Here is a 12,780-nt window from a genome sequence, read left to right on the forward strand (position 1 = left end):
AAGAAGGAAGGCTGTCCAAGCAATGGGAAGCACCCAAGACGATCCTCATCCCCAAGCCTGGCAGGCCGCCGAACATAGAGAACCTCAGGGCGATCTCGCTCACTTCGTGCGTGGGAAAGGTCCTCCAGCACGTTCTCATGAACAGGTGGCAGCGTTACCTGGAAGAATCTGAGCTTTACGCAAATTCTATCATCAGGTTTCGGAACAAGCTCGGGACGCAAGACGCCATGATTTTACTGAAGAACGAGATCATCGACGTTACGACGGGCACCAAGGACAACAGAGCCATACTCGGGCTGGATTTGAAGAGCGCCTTCGATAAAATAAGCCACTCGGCTATCCTTGCCCAAGTATCCAGGCTAAACATGGAGAGGAGGACGTACCAGTACATCAAAGACTTCCTGACGGAACGGACCACCGAAATCTGCGCGGGAGACCTGCAGCTCGAAGAGAAGATCTGGGCAGCGTCGGAACTCCGCAGGGCTCGGTGATCTCCCCGCTACTCTTCAACCTCGTGATGATCGGTGTGGCCAACTGGCTAGAAACTGGCTAGAGTAGCGGGCGTCCGGCACACCATCTACGCCGACGACGTTACGCTATAGGTACCGGGAGGAAGCGACGGGCACATCGAGACAACGCTGCAAGAAGCGGTCAGCGCCATCGAGGAGCAGCTGGACGGATCTGGACTCGTTTGCTCTCCGGCCAAGTCAGAACTGCTGGTGATTCCACCGAAAGGAGCGGGCAGGAAAACAAAGAATATGAAAGTCAAGTACGAGCGTCCCAAGATCACGGTCAAGACGGCGGGAGGCCAAGTAATACCGGAGGTCCAGAACATTCGAGTGCTCGGGCTGCTCATCCAGCGAAATCGAGTCAACGTTCAAACGGTCAACAAGCGCACGGGAAAAGCGACCGCGGCAATGAGTCTCATCAGGAGGGTGTCCAAGAGAAAAGCGGGGATGAAGTAGAGCCCGACTAGGCTCGTTCAATCCTTCGCAGTTAGCCACATAACGTACGTGGCCGCCTTCCACAAGTGGAGGCCGAGCGAACGTAACAAGATAGACGCCACCATACGCAAGGCGTATAAGGAGGCAGTCGGTCTCCTCGGGAGCACTAGCACCAAAAGATTCATGGCGCTGGGAGCCCACAACATGCTGGACGAAATAGCCGAAGCACAGAGAACGGCGCAACTCGAGCGTCTCTCTGAAACGAGAACCGGAAGACAGATACTGCGGGACCTTGACCTCGAGCCCAGGGAAGGCACGTTGCAGAAAGACGTACCTATACCGGATAGCATCAACAGAAAGCTCATGGTCTGTTCGATGCCGAGGAACGTGAACCCCGAGCACGACAAGGAGCGGAGGCTGGCGATGTCCAGGGCTTTCGTGGACCTCCACGCCAGAGAAGGCGCCGGCTACGTGGAGGCGGCGGAGTATCGAGAGAGCAGCGGCGCATACGTGGCGGTGGTTGTCGGGGCATCGACAGGTGCAACGAAGACCGCGGCGAGCGTCGGGACTCAAGAAGCGCACCGGGCGGAGGAGGTGGCCATCGCCTTGGCCGTCTCTGACCCCGGATGCACTACCGTGTTGTGTGACTCTAGAACGGCAGTGAAGAACTACGCCAAGGGTAGGGTATGTAGTGAGGCCGCGCGCATACTGCGCAAGGCCGAAGACATCGGAGGCAAAAGTGCTGTGGTGATCAAGTGGTTTCCGGCCCACATGGGCAGTGACGTGTCGGAACGCGGGAACGTGAACCACAACGAGACGGCCAACTCGGCCGCGCTAGGACTAACTAACCGCGCGGCTGCAAGCACGGCCGACTCGGTGTGTTGGTCGCGGTGCAGTGCCAAGGACAAGATGACCACCTTCAATGAAATAGTGAAATGGTACAGACTGAACAGACAGACTATGCCGCCACCTCATCCGGAGCTTACCCGGAAGGAGGCAGTGTTATGCAGACAGTTACAGACGGGGTCCCTGCTTACCCCGGTGCTAGCTAAGCACGTGTGTCTGAGTGTGTACGCGAAGGAGAGGGCCACCGCGGCTCACATCCTTTGGCACTGTAGTGTAAATCTGCGAGAAGCCAGCGAGAAGACGTCGATCCCACCGCAGCTAGAGCCTGCAACGAGGAGCTATGATCAAGAGACACAACTCAAGGCCGTCCAGCAGGTATCGGCAGCTCTAGAAAGGCAGCGACCGAGCGAAACCGAGGAGAAGGGTATCAGCCCCCCCAGGAAGGGGGTGGCGGCCCTCTCGGACCCGCGGAAGTAGCGAGGGACCAAGACCTCGAGGAGCACAATGCACGAGACTGACGCAGTGGCCGCGTCTCGGTAAAAGCTATCCTTCCTGCGTGGAGGGAGCCTAACCGATTCTGGAGGCATTTTCAATTATGTTGTTCTCTCTCTCTGGTCCCGCCGAACTTGATCTAGGACAGCGCCCAGACCAACGTTGCTTGCAGCGGTGTGGACCCTGGTGCCTGCAAGCTCATCAAAGTGCACCATTACAGCGGGAGACTGCAGGCGTCGTTGAAGCTCTTAAAATGCCATCTGTTGTGGTGGTTCGCACTTAAACGGTACATGCGCCTTTTTCTGATCAGTAAGGGATGAGGCAATTTTAGAGAAATTCTCCACGAGCGGCGGTAATACGCGCATAATCCGAGGAATCGACGAGCTTCTTACTGGTCACGCGGCGGTGGAAAATTGGCAATGGCGGACGTTTTCTCGGCATCCGCAAGGACTTCTTAGTAGTGCACGACATGGCCTAAGAAACTAACTCTTCATATGGAAAATGGCATTTTTGTGCTTTTAGAGTAAGGCCTGATGGCGTTATGGCCTGTAAGACGTCCTCGAGGCGACGCAGGTGCTCCTCGAAAGACGGGGCAAAACCAATGACGTCGTCCAGGTATAACAGACAAGTTTTCCACTTCAAATCTGCAAGAACGGTATCCATGAGACTTTGGAATGTCGCGGGTGCCGAACAAGAACCAAATGGCATTACCTGAAACTCGTACAGGCCCTCTGGAGTGATGAATGCCGTTTTTTGCGGTCCCTCTCATCTACCTCAATTTTCCAATATCCAGACTTCAGGTCCATGGAGGAGAAATATCTGGTATTGCATAAGCGATCCAAAGCGTCGTAAATTGTGGGTAGCGGGTACACATCCGTTTTAGTGATGTTGTTTAACCGACGGTAGTCAACACGGAATCGTAAGGTGCCGTCCTTCTTCACAAGCACGACAGGTGCCGCCCACGGGCTCATAGAAGGACGAATAACGTCGTCAGCGAGCATTTCTTTCACTTTTGTGCGGATAGCCTCATGTTCTTTAGTGGACACTCGATACGGTGACTGGAGGAGTGGTGGAAAATTTTCATCAATAGTTATGCGATGTTTCGCAATATGCGTCCGCCCGACGCGGGACGACGACGTGAAGGCACCACGGTAGCGATCGAGCAGTTCCCGCACTTTGTCTCGCTGCTCGAGCGGCAGGGTTGAGTTAATGTTGTACTGAACACCAGCAGGCCTATTAGGCTCAGTTGTTGAAGCAGTCGTCAAACGTTGCACACACCGAGTTTCACTATGAACATCAATATACGCTACAGTCGTTCCCTTGTTAAGGTGCTGGAGTTCGTTGCTGAAATTTGTGAGAAGAACGTCGACCGTGCTAGCTTCGAGGAAGACAACAGAGCAGGCGACGGAAAGTCCTCTGTCCAGAAGCAACAACTGCTTGCTTTCCTCGACACCCTCAATATGCCGAATGTTCTTTGAGCCGACGGTTAAGACCACACTGGAACGTGGAGGCACGGTCACGTGTTCGTCTAGAGTGTGCAGCACCGCTGGAAGAACGCTATCGACGAATATGGCATTTTCGGTCGAGAACTTGTCGGACTGCGATTGCAGATCAATCATGGCACCGCTTTCAGTCAGAAAGTCCATGCCGAGTACGACGTCCCGGGAGCACTCGGCTAGCACTACGAACGTTCCTTGGAATTTTTAGCCTTGCATGGTTACCCGCGACATGCACATTCCCCGTTGGTGTGATTAAATGGCCCCTGCATGCAGTATGCATATGTGGGCCGTTCCAAGCGGTTGTGAGCTTTTTCTGTGCCACAAAAATTTGCCACTGAGCACAGAATAATCGGTGCCAGTATCAACCAGTACGGTTACATCGGCGCCGTCGACCGAAATCTCTAAGTCGGCTGTTGCTAGCGTCTTGCTTTGGGGATGTCGAGGCAGTCAGTTTCGGCTGCAGTACGTCGAAGGAGTCCGGCATCCTGAAAGGCGTCGTGGCTACGGAGCGGTACTTGAGGACATCGGCTTGTTTTGCGGCACTTTGGCTGATGAGTCGTCGGTAGGGCTACTGAATTCGGCGTTGTGTGTGAACTGTCTTGCGGCGATGGAGGATCTTGCACATTTTGTCGTTGAGCAGCCGCGCTTCCTGAGGTTGCTGCATCTAGTTTCTCTTACGGGGACTCCGAGACTGGTCTCGTCCTGGGGAACTGTAGCGACACGGAGATGGTGATCAAAAGAAGCGGCGCTGTACCGAATCCGCTTGCGAGATGTAGTCCGCGATCTCCTGCGGTCGTTCTCCACACGTCGGACGGGGACAGCCGGCGGGGAATCCTCGAAGGTCGATTTCCCTGTATGGGCTGCGGCGCCAAAAATATCCAGTCTCACCGCAATGGTAGCACAGCGGCTGACTGTCAGGCGCTCTCCAGATATCCGTTCTGCGTCGTCCTAGGCGCTGTGAAGAATTCGGCTGGAGAGGCTGACTCCATGTACTGCGGCGGAGGCAGGTGCGTCATAACGTGGGTTCGGATGGGACGAGATGAAACGACGTGTGACTGCGGCGTAGCTCAGATCAGGGTGCTGCGGCTGTACCGGGTCTGGGAGAGGTATTGTTGTGCTCGTGCTTAAAGCTTGTCGCATCTGCTCGCGAACAACATCAGCAAGTGTGGCAACCTGAGGCTGCACCTTAGCCGGAAAGAGCTTCGCCAGTTCTTCTCGCATGATGGATTGAATAATGTCATGTAGAGATTCTGCCCAGTTTATTGTGGCTCCCTCCACAGTGGCCGTGTGCAGTGATGCTGTTGTGCGGTCGTACTGTCGGGCCCTCATGTCAAGAGACTTCCCGATGGAGCTCGCCTCCTTTACGTAGTCAGTTACAGTCACTGGAGGACTTCGAACCAGGCCGGCGAACAGCTGCTCCTTAACCCCTTTCATCAGGAAGCAGACCTTCCTCTCCTCCTACATGCTTGGGTCGGCACGTCGGAAGAGCCGCTTCATTTCTTCGACGTACACCATCACACTCTCGCTGGGGAGTTGATGTCGGGCCCGCAAAAGCAGGTCAGCGTTCTCCTTGCGTAATGTGCTACCCTTGAAAACTTGGAGGAAATCGGTTTTGAAGGTATCCCACGTTTGAAGGCCAGATTCGTTGTCGATAAACGAGGTCCCCGCGTAGTCTTCAAGGGCGAAATAAACATGCCGCATCTTGCAGTCAGAGCCCCAGCCATTGTAGATGGCCACCCGGTCGTACTGGTCCAGCCAGTCTTCGGCGTCCTCGTGGGGTTGGCCGCGGAAATGCGGTGGCTCTCGCTGGTGGTAGAGCAGGACCGGTGGAACTGTAGCTGGAGGATTCATTGTGGGAGCCCTTCGTTGTGGATTAGAAGCAGTGAGTAGTCCAAATTCGGGAGGTATAGGCCTTGCAATCGGCGACTGCCTTGTGAACTGGCGTGTCTACCTTAGGTATTTCTCCGGGGCTTGAACTGCAGCTTGAAGTAAGCGTACGGTACAATAAAAGCCGACCCAGCACCTCCACTAGAGGTCACGTTGGCGTTAAAACAGCCGAGAGTCACGTTCGAGTAAAGCGGCTGAGATTCAGGAGCGGCGTAGCCCTGAACGAGCGCTTCTTCTTCTTCTTCTTCTTCTTCTTCTACTTGATAGGCGCGCTCGTCTGCACGAGCGCTGGCGTCAATATTAATACCCTGCCGCAGTGGATGAGTGGGTAGAACGCTCGGATACTTAAAAGTAGAACCCGGGTTGAATCCCGGTTTCGGCGGCCCAGTTTCGTTGAAAGGGAAACGCAAAACACACCTGGGTTATTTGCGATTTGTGCTACGTTAATGAGTGAAAGGCGGTCTAACTGAATCAAAAGAATTAAATTCTAACAAAGCCCTTGCGTCTCTTCAGGTCATTAAAACGAAGAATTTAGCTATTTCGATTTATACATCATACGTTGTTTACCTTCTTTATATTTACTACACAGAGTGGTGATAGTCGCAATTGATCTCAAAAAGGCTTTATGTCAGCCATTAGCGGAAATCAATACCTTTGGAATATGCGGCGGGATATTTATGTTGCATTTAAAAAATATTTCGCATTCATGACGCATTATAGTATGCAAGAAATACAATCTTGAAATTTCATGCTCGGTATTTGAAATATGTTCTTAAATTTGTAAAATATGTCTGACCTTAAGTATGCTTCGATCACGTTTCAAACTTGTGAATATATATATATATATATATATATATATATATATATATATATATGTGTGTGTGTGTGTGTGTGTGTGTGTGTGTGTGTGTGTGTGTATATATGTGTGTGTGTGTGTTATGCTCGATGTGTTATGTGCTCGATGTTCGATGTGTTATGCTTATCGGTGAGATAATAATACTTAGATTAATAAATCGCTTAAAGAAAGTTACTTATAAAGCAGCAGAAAAAACAACCATGCCGCCGGTGGGATCCGAACCCACGACCTCCGAATGTCGCGTCCGGTGCTCTTACCAACTGAGCTACGGCGACGGCTGTCCAATCTGCTGCCCTCGTGGGTATTTATGTTTACTGGGTGCAAGCGAGCCATGAGAGTGTTCACCAGCGCCACCCTCGACCATAGCGGTGGACGTAGCACGTCCTGTAATACCGCGAGCGTGACGTGGAACGTCATCTAACGGCGAGGGCGGGAACTGTGCGAGAGCCCTCTTATGTTACCTATGGCATCAAGACTGCCAGAACCGAGACCCTCGTTAAGCTATTAGCAGACAAGGTAAAGGAAATGAGGGGCCCGTTTGACAAATTTATGAAGGGAGCCAACAGTCACCGAAACCAAGGTGCTTAGGGGAACGTTGATTTTTTTTTCGATGTGTTATGCTTATCGGTGAGATAATAATACTTAGATTAATAAATCGCTTAAAGAAAATTACTTATAAAGCAGGAGAAAAAACAACCATGCCGCCGGTGGGATCCGAACCCACGACCTCCGAATGTCGCGTCCGGTGCTCTTACCAACTGAGCTACGGCGACGGCTGTCCAATCTGCTGCCCTCGTGGGTATTTATGTTTACTGGGTGCAAGCGAGCCATGAGAGTGTTCACCAGCGCCACCCTCGACCATAGCGGTGGACGTAGCACGTCCTGTAATACCGCGAGCGTGACGTGGAACGTCATCTAACGGCGAGGGCGGGAACTGTTCGAGAGCCCTCTTATGCTACCTATGGCATCAAGACTGCCAGAACCGAGACCCTCGTTAAGCTATTAGCAGACAAGGTAAAGGAAATGAGGGGCCCGTTTGACAAATTTATGAAGGGAGCCAACAGTCACCGAAACCAAGGTGCTTAGGGGAACGTTGATTTTTTCCTTTCGATGTGTTATGCTTATCGGTGAGATAATAATACTTAGATTAATAAATCGCTTAAAGAAAATTACTTATAAAGCAGCAGAAAAAACAACCATGCCGCCGGTGGGATCCGAACCCACGACCTCCGAATGTCGCGTCCGGTGCTCTTACCAACTGAGCTACGGCGACGGCTGTCCAATCTGCTGCCCTCGTGGGTATTTATGTTTACTGGGTGCAAGCGAGCCATGAGAGTGTTCACCAGCGCCACCCTCGACCATAGCGGTGGACGTAGCACGTCCTGTAATACCGCGAGCGTGACGTGGAACGTCATCTAACGGCGAGGGCGGGAACTGTGCGAGAGCCCTCTTATGCTACCTATGGCATCAAGACTGCCAGAACTGAGACCCTCGTTAAGCTATTAGCAGACAAGGTAAAGGAAATGAGGGGCCCGTTTGACAAATTTATGAAGGGAGCGAACAGTCACCGAAACCAAGGTGCTTAGGGGAACGTTGATTTTTTTTCGATGTGTTATGCTTATCGGTGAGACAATAATACTTAGATTAATAAATCGCTTAAAGAAAATTACTTATAAATCAGCAGAAAAAACAACCATGCCGCCGGTGGGATCCGAACCCACGACCTCCGAATGTCGCGTCCGGTGCTCTTACCAACTGAGCTACGGCGACGGCTGTCCAATCTGCTGCCCTCGTGGGTATTTATGTTTACTGGGTGCAAGCGAGCCATGAGAGTGTTCACCAGCGCCACCCTCGACCATAGCGGTGGACGTAGCACGTCCTGTAATACCGCGAGCGTGACGTGGAACGTAATCTAACGGCGAGGGCGCGAACTGTGCGAGAGCCCTCTTATGCTACCTATGGCATCAAGACTGCCAGAACCGAGACCCTCGTTAAGCCATTACCAGACAAGGTAAAGGAAATGAGGGGCCCGTTTGACAAATTTATGAAGGGAGCGAACAGTCACCGAAACCAAGGTGCTTAGGGGAACGTTGATTTTTTTTTCGATGTGTTATGCTTATCGGTGAGATAATAATACTTAGATTAATAAATCGCTTAAAGAAAATTACTTATAAAGCAGCAGAAAAAACAAGCATGCCGCCGGTGGGATCCGAACCCACGACCTCCGAATGTCGCGTCCGGTGCTCTTACCAACTGAGCTACGGCGACGGCTGTCCAATCTGCTGCCCTCGTGGGTATTTATGTTTACTGGGTGCAAGCGAGCCATGAGAGTGTTCACCAGCGCCACCCTCGACCATAGCGGTGGACGTAGCACGTCCTGTAATACCGCGAGCGTGACGTGGAACGTCATCTAACGGCGAGGGCGGGAACTGTGCGAGAGCCCTCTTATGCTACCTATGGCATCAAGACTGCCAGAACCGAGACCCTCGTTAAGCTATTAGCACACAAGGTAAAGGTAAAGCGATTTATTAATCTAAGTATTATTATCTCACCGATAAGCATAACACATCGAAAAAAAAAATCAACGTTCCCCTAAGCACCTTGGTTTCGGTGACTGTTGGCTCCCTTCATAAATTTGTCAAACGGGCCCCTCATTTCCTTTACCTTGTCTGCTAATATATATATATATATATCTATATATATATATAGATATATATATATATATATATATATATATATATATATGTATATATATATATATATATATAAGATTTTGGCACCTTCTGAATGTACTGCGAGAACTGCGCAGTCGTCGAAATTTGAAAGGCCTTGTCTGTCTGCCGCCAATTCAATTGAAGTTTTTGTAGAGGGCGTATCTGTGATGGCGCTTGTGGACACCGGTGCTGCGGTTTCTGTCATGAATGCAGCGCTTTGCCGATCTTTGAAGAAAGTGAAGACGCCCCTTCCTGGCTTGTCGTTACGAACTGCAAGTGCGCACCTCATCCAGCCGTTAGCAGCGTGCACTGCTCGAGTAGTCACAGCAGACATTCTATATTTGGTTGAGATCATCGTTCTGCCGTCATGTTCGCATTCGATCGTCTTGGGCAGGGACTTCCTATCACTTCATGACGCGGTCATCGACTGTGCTCGAGCTCAAGTAGCGCTCTCCACGTTGCCGAATCCTGTGCCAGAGAGTGAAATTTTCGGTGCCCCTGTTCCTGCTAAAGCTTTTGTCGCCGACAGTACCGATATTCCTGCGTGCTCTTCCGTGATTGTGCCTCTCTCCTGTGCTTGTGTTCGCGATGCCAGTGTCCTCTTCACGCCGTCTCCTACTTTTCTGCGTCGCCATTGCCTGCCGCTGCCTTATGCCCTCCTCACTTTCTCCGCCGGACTCACCGCACTGTAGGTCTTCAGCCCGTATTCAAGCCCCTTCACTTTGCGCCGTGGAGAATGCGTCGGCACCGTGCAGCTCTTTGATTCTGTTTTCAACCATCCCGACGCTGGCGCAGAATCACCGCCGGTCACCATGGACGCCCTCAGGTCACCTACTCCTACTTCCGCCCCATTGTTGACCGACCTATTCCTTCGCTCCATCGACGCCACTCTACCTCCAACTCCGCGAACCCAGCTTCTTGCGCTACTTGAGGAGTTTCGCTCGTCCTTCGATTGCCACCAAAGCGGTTTGGGGCGCACGTCGACTGTCGAGCATCACATTGACACCGGCGCCCATGCCCCTCTACGACAGCGCTCATATCGTGTTTCCGCCGCTGAACGAAGAGTTATTGAAGAACAGGTAGACACCATGCTTCAGAGCGGCGTTATTCAGCCTTCAACCAGCCCCTGGGCTTCCCCGGTTGTCCTCGTCAAAAAGAAGGATGGCTCCGTTCAGTTTTGTGTTAATAAGATCATACGCAAAGACGTCTGCCCTCTGCCCTGTATTGATGACGCCCTGGACTGTCTACAAGGCGCGGAGCTCTTTTCTTCTCTTGATTTGCGCTCTGGTTATTGGCAGATCCCAATGGCAGCTGCAGATCGTGCCAAAACCGCGTTTGTGACCCCTGGCGGCCTCTACGAGTTTACCCTCATGCCTTTCGGCCTGTGTAACGCTCCTGCTGCTTTCGAGCGAATGATAGATACCGTTTAGCGTGGCCTCAAGTGGAAGACATGCCTGTGCTACCTGGACGATATAGTTATCTTTTTACCCAGCTTCCAAACGCATCTATCACGCCTCCGGGACGTCTTGACATGCCTCACAAACGCAGGCCTGCAGCTAAACTTTAAAAAATGCACCTTTGCAGCCCGTGAACTGACAATTTTAGGTCACGTTGTGTCGAAAGACGGTGTACGCACTGACCCAGCGAAACTTCGTGCCGTGACTGAATTTCCTCAACCTTCCACCACTAAGGAACTTCGCAGCTTCCTAGGGCTTTGCTCTTATTTGAGGCGTTTCATCCGCAGCTTTGTCTCAATTGCTGCCCCTTTGACTCAGCTCCTCAGCGCCAATGTCGATTTTTCGGCTTGGTCACCCACCTGCGACGACGCCTACAACACCTTACGTCGTCTCCGCACGGCACCTCCCATCTTGCGTCATTTCGACCCGGCGGCCCCGACTGAAGTTCACACGGATGCCAGTGGTATTGGTCTCGGTGCAGTGCTCGCTCAGCGGAAATATGGATACGACGAATATGTCGTTGCCTATGCCAGCCGCACACTTACCAAGGCTTAGTCTCGCTACTCCGTGACTGAAAAAGAGTGTCTCGCCATTGTGTGGGCCTTAGGAAAGTTTCGCCCTTGCGTGTACGGCCGTCTTTTCGACGTCGTTGCGGATAATCACGCCCTTTGTTGGCTTTCCTCTTTGAAAGATCCTTCCGGCCGCCTGGCGCGATGGGCGTTGCGTCTTCAAGAATACAACATCCGAGTCGTGTGCCGGTCGGGCCGCAAACATCTGGACGCCGACGCCTTGTCTCGCTCCCCGCTCCCCGCTGAACTTGCCAGCCTCTCCGAGATCGGAGCCCCTGAGCAATCTCCCACCGTAATGCCCGAAATCGCCTTTCGGGGACTTGCATTCACATGTTGGCAGTGTATTAAAAGTGTACTTTCGTAAATATGAAATTAATTCATTCAGAGTATACCTTAATCCTAAAGAATTTGCAGTCCTCATAAACATATTTGCAACTCATTGCCAGCTGCCGTGGAGCAATCTAGTGCTCGAAATCGCAATTCAGGAAACAGTCAAAGACTCTTCCTTTATATGTCAACCTTTCTTTTATCGCGATTAATTGCAGGGAGACAACTAATACTTAATTACATTACGTGTGAAGACCATGATAGCACAATGCCCGACAAGCGTGTCTTGGCCATCTCTGGGCCCGAGCATGCCAGCGAAAAGGACCAGGCTTGCAAGGCCGACCGGCTCCCATAGACCCCCGGTATTTGTCGGCTGACAGTTCGACGCCTGGGTGATACTTCACGCAAGCTGCGACTCGCCATTCGGTTCTAGATCGCCCCCAGATTTGAACGTGACCAGTACCGCGCTTGTGGGAAACTTTGGAGACCCATAGTCTCTGCGCCGGAAACGCCTCACCGGGCAATATAATGTGTTGTATCTCGGGAACTATATATAAGGCAAGCCAAGTTTTTAACCTTTAGGAACAGTTGCAGATTCAGTTTCAGTCGCTTATTGCTAACTTCCACCGCAGAATCATTCACATGACCATTGTTGTGTCTAAGTCTTACGGCGTCAGAGAGAGTGACTGTGCCGGCTTCGACATCCGGATGGATACCACCAGTTCTTGAAAAAGATCATTTATCGTTTCTAGAGATCTGTTACACATGGCACCTGTGTCACCATCTTGCTTACATTAGTTTTTGTAGCTGCGCGCTGTAAAATACCCTGACCTAACTTCAAAGGGTAAGGTACTGCTGACTAGGCATTTGCGGTGTGGCCACATATTTCCCGTTTAAGTGGCGTCACTCCACCTTGCAACGTCATCGACGTCTTCTTTTATGACAATGTCGCGTTTTCGCAGACATAGGCCCCCTCATCCTTATCGACTTAACAGGGCCATTGACTGAACTGTTCGGTCCGCAGGTCAGTGATTGCTGCTGCCGGTAAAGTCGACTATTGGCTTCGCATTAAGCTTGCCAACAGAAACTTGTCTGCATAACTAAAGTAAAAACCGTTTATACATTGCAGGTTTTCTCTGGAAATAAAATTGATTGACCATTTTCAACTTGTTTGTCTCTCTTCAGTTTT

The 12,780-nt window shown here is 51.5% G+C and overlaps 1 pseudogene; it reads left to right on the top strand.

Annotated features, from left to right (window-relative positions):
- The first annotated feature begins 137 nt into the window (after positions 1-137).
- On the top strand, positions 138-2,267 carry LOC144100658 (uncharacterized; annotated as a pseudogene).
- Positions 2,268-12,780: the final 10,513 nt, after the last annotated feature.

The sequence above is a fragment of the Amblyomma americanum genome, chromosome 8 (assembly GCF_052857255.1).
Source record: "Amblyomma americanum isolate KBUSLIRL-KWMA chromosome 8, ASM5285725v1, whole genome shotgun sequence".
In the NCBI taxonomy this organism is placed as follows: Eukaryota; Metazoa; Arthropoda; class Arachnida; order Ixodida; family Ixodidae; genus Amblyomma; species Amblyomma americanum.